Genomic DNA, 4,478 nt, shown 5'->3' on the forward strand with positions numbered 1-4,478 from the left:
TCATACTTTGGACATATTGTTAGGAGGGACCAGTCTCTGGAAAAGGATATCATATTTGGTAAGGTGGAGGGTCAGAGAAAAAGAGGAAGAACCCCAGTGAAATGGATTGACAATATGGCAGCACCAATGGGCTTAAGCATGAGAACAATTGTGATGTTGGCCCAGGACTGGGCTGTGTTTCATTTTGTTGTTAATAGGGTCGCTATGAGTCGGTATTCACTCAATGACACCTAACAACAACAAGCACCAGAAAGCCTAGAAAGTAAAAAGAAAGAGATCCCTTATAAAGAATTCAAAGCCATCAACAGGACTCTGATGAGAAGAAGATGATGCACAGTTAAGTAAAGATTTATATGAGAAGGGGAGAATTCTCTTTTGAAGAAATCAAGGCTGAAGTTTATTGGGAGAAATTAAAAGAGCAAAGATAAATGGAAAGACTGACCAGTGCAAAGAAGAGGTCAGAAATGCATAGATTGAAGAGCTGGGAACAAGCTAAAAGAAATCCAGACTACTCATCAAGAAAAAATGGAAGATTATCAAGAAGAGAGATTGCTACAAAGGAGACAACTGAATTTAGAATTGCTGCTGAGTCTCAAAAAATAACAGGAATGGTTCTATCCTGTTCTCTTTGTCCAATGAACTATTGTACAAGAGAAATTTCATTGCAGAAAATATTTGTCACGGACAGTCTCACTCTAAAGATCCCAGTATATCATTCTCCATAGCTGATGAATTTTTTCCTTCAGTCCTCCTACAAATCCACCAGAGGTTTTAGTCTAATGAAGACCCCTTGCCATTCTTGAAACTTCAGAACATTATCTTAAATGAAAATGTATCTCTAGAAGTTTGTGATGAATTTTTACAGGATGAATTTACAGGAGCCCTTAAGCAAGAATGCTAATATCACTGATTTCAGAAATGTCACTCTTTCTCCAAACCCAAGAGACAGTTGTGATTTTGCTAGAGTAGTTCCTTTTGTATATACTGCCTTTCATGAGATCTCCTGTCTGATGCTGAGAGTCTTGCAGAAAAATTATCTAGATGTAAAGCACTCTGAGGCCCAGCAGAAAACATCTGTCTTGATCTACAATCAAACTTTAATCATCAAGAAGATGAGTCTAGTTACTGAAGATAGTCACAAAGTCACACACTCCTCTGCGTACTCTGGATCTTCAGTCTCAGTTACAAGCACCTCCTCCTCCATCAAATATCTTCAAATTACTGAGAAACTGGAGTTTATTATGAGATAACAGAAAACCCTACTGTGTCACAGCATTGCAAACAACTACTAAAATTCCTACCAGAGTAAAGTGTTTCTGCAGAGATTTTGGTAGAAGACAAAAAACTGCCTACATTGTAAATAGAGAAGAAAGTTGAATTGGGTAATAGGAGTACTGCATTAAACAAGAATACCTAACATGTGAAGATTACAAATTATTCTGAGTAACACCAACAAACTCTGCAGAGTTAGCTATCATCAAGGTTTCATTTCAAAAAAAAAAAAAAGAAATCCCTGTCCCATGGGATTTTTATATCAATTTCATGTTAAAGGACTGTTTAAATGAGGATTCTGATCATTTGTGTAACGTTACCAGTACCAAGATGATTGAATTCATTAGTATCAATATATAAACCGCTTCACCCTTCAGGGTCTTTTCCAACACAATAAACTCATACAACACAGTGAACTTATCACAGAACACAGTGAATTTACTAAACAACAAGGCTAATTCTTTGAGGCCTATTGTAAATAGCGGAGAAGCTACAAAGCAAAAAAAAGTTCATGTTGACTTGAGTTCAAACAGACTGATTTTCAGAACATAATCTATAATCCTATGATTTCAAGAAGAAGAATCAAGCTTTGAAGATAGTGGACTTCTCCTATAGGGTTGACCTTAGGGTACAATCAGACATTTTTACCTTCAGTAACTTTTGGACCACATGAATTCTACAAAGACAAAAATCCTAGCTAACTGTTCTCCCTACCAGATAGCCTGTTTGGTATAGAAGATTTAAAATATCTAACTAGTGTGTCACTGTGGGACAAAGCACTGGACCACAAGTTGGTTTGAACAACAGGTCAGCAGTTCAAACCCACCAGCTGCTCCTTGGAAACCTTATACAAGGTCACTGTGAGTCGGAACTGACTTGACAGCACTTAACAACAACAACAACTATTGTGCAAAGAATACCTATAAATTTTGTGGAATAGTTTCCTCTTGAAAGTTAGCCAAAATATTTCTGAGCTAAAAGATGGTGAATTATGAAATAAATTCTTTTTATGGATTTCAAATGTCAGTGATGAATCTACAATGTCTGTTCTACGACACTTTATAGTGGAAATGAATGGGGTGTTTCACATCATATTCCAAAGCCACTTGAACAAAGCCTTATGGTTGGTGGGGAAGTTAATCAGTCCTGGGGCTTTGCTCTTCCAACAATCTAGGATGTTAAATTTTTCACAGAATCCTGCCAAAAACAAATGGCTGTAGTGTGTAATACCAGATTGGGGTTCACCGTAATTTAATGTAGGACACAAATAGATACACTCCCAACAGATTTCCTTTATTTGTTGAGGTGTGCTTCTAAGTAGCATATATATATATAATGTTGTTGCTGTGAAGTGCTGAAGTGCTGTCAAGTCAGTTCCGACCCATAGCGACCCTGTATAGGGTTCCAAGGAGCAGCTGGTAAGCTTGAACCACCAACCTTGCAGTTCAAATGGCTTTGCAGTCTGGCGCATTAACCCACAGAACCACACCAGGACTCCAGATTAAGATATATATGTACATATATATCAATGTTTCAATTCTTAATCTGGTTTAACTTTAACAAAAGAACTGTTTTACTTTAAGTGGATTCCACATGATGGGTTCCTTTTTGTATACCATATTTGTCTGCATTTTCCCCTGTACTATACCCTTTTGTAAATTGTATCCCTATGATGACCATTGTTGTTGTTGTGTGCCATTGAATCAGTTCCCACTCAACGATGCTGCATAGGGTTTCCAAGGCTGCAAATCTTTACAGAAGCAGAAAGCCTCACCTTTCTCCCACAGAATGACTTTACAGTTAGCAGCTCCAAGAGTAATCCATTATACCACCAGCACTCTTATGCTCATGTGTATTTTATAAGTAATAAAATAGTATTTGTTTTAAAATAACCAAATATATAACATTCTTGAAATAAATATAAATATGGCAATAGTTGCAATATGTCAGAAATAAAACATGTAGCAAAATTTCTAAGTCGGTCAAGTATAAATAACATAAATTAGGCAAAATGTAATCAGAAACTCAGTGCCAGGTGTCTTAGTATAATTGGAAAATTGACACAGGTTACTCTATGGGAACTCATATCTATATTTTAATTGCTAGCAATGACTTTTTTTAAAAATTAAACTAGTCATGCAGGAAAATCCAATATTGATTTTAATAAGCTATTCATTAAAATTACTTAACTGTTTACTTAAAGTTAAAATATACATAATAGAAATCTTATGTGATTTTCTATCTATAATTTTATCAAATGCAAAGTATAACACAAATCTTAATAATATAAACTGTCATGCTAAACCAGAATGGTTATTTATAATCTCTGAAGATTTGGTAAAATATCAAATTATTTGTATAATAATCCATCCTTGATACATATGTTTCTGCTTCTTCTTCCTCACATTCTGAATTTGGAGCCTAAGTAATTATGGGGTGCATTAAGATAAATTGTTCAAAAGCAGTGGAAAAATCTGCACTAAAATACACCTTTTGTTTTATTATAATTTAAAAAATTAATAAGGTAAATAGAACCATTTATACTACAAGAGACCTGTGAAACTACCAGATTTAAAAAGAATCCTAAAATAACTTTTAGAAATAACAATAGTTTACAATAAAATAAGAGTGAAGTATTAAACAACAGATAAATTTACACCCTCGGAAACCCTGTACAGGGTCGCTATGGGTCGGAACCGACTCGACGGCACTTAACAACAACAACAACAAATCAACCTGAGGAATCAGTTAAAATTGAACTGAAAGGGAGCCATCAAGGAAAGCAATCAAGTCCTTTCTGGACAAATCCTCTCCAAGACTTAAACTCAAAGGGAACACATGAGCAGTCATGTAAGCTTGCTAGCAGCTACATTGGTCTACTGGTGAGTGGAAGAGGGGGAAAGGCAGCAAGGAAGAAATGGGCTGAGTTCAACCACATTCCATAGACTCCCATTGACATGGAGATGAGAGAAAGAAGAGGAAGGGCTGGTTGGTCTGAAGTGTGGTTAGACCTGGGGACTCCTGAGCCCTTGGACAAGTACATAGCCACAGAGGACTAGAGCTGAGAGTGAAGCATCAAGCTGATATGAAATGAGGGGAAATGCACAAGAACGCCCAAACTTGCAGATAGTAACCATTTGACCTAACCTTCATGGCTTGATAATCAGAACTCAACTGTTGTTGTTGTTTAGTGCTGTCGAGTCGAT

The 4,478-nt window shown here is 36.3% G+C and overlaps 1 pseudogene; it reads left to right on the forward strand.

Moving 5' to 3' along the window:
- Positions 1 to 2,492, forward strand: part of LOC102815739 — a 13,777-nt pseudogene extending 11,285 nt beyond the window's left edge.
- Positions 2,493 to 4,478: the final 1,986 nt, after the last annotated feature.

Source organism: Chrysochloris asiatica, unplaced genomic scaffold, assembly GCF_000296735.1.
Source record: "Chrysochloris asiatica unplaced genomic scaffold, ChrAsi1.0 scaffold00108, whole genome shotgun sequence".
NCBI classification, from domain to species: domain Eukaryota; kingdom Metazoa; phylum Chordata; class Mammalia; order Afrosoricida; family Chrysochloridae; genus Chrysochloris; species Chrysochloris asiatica.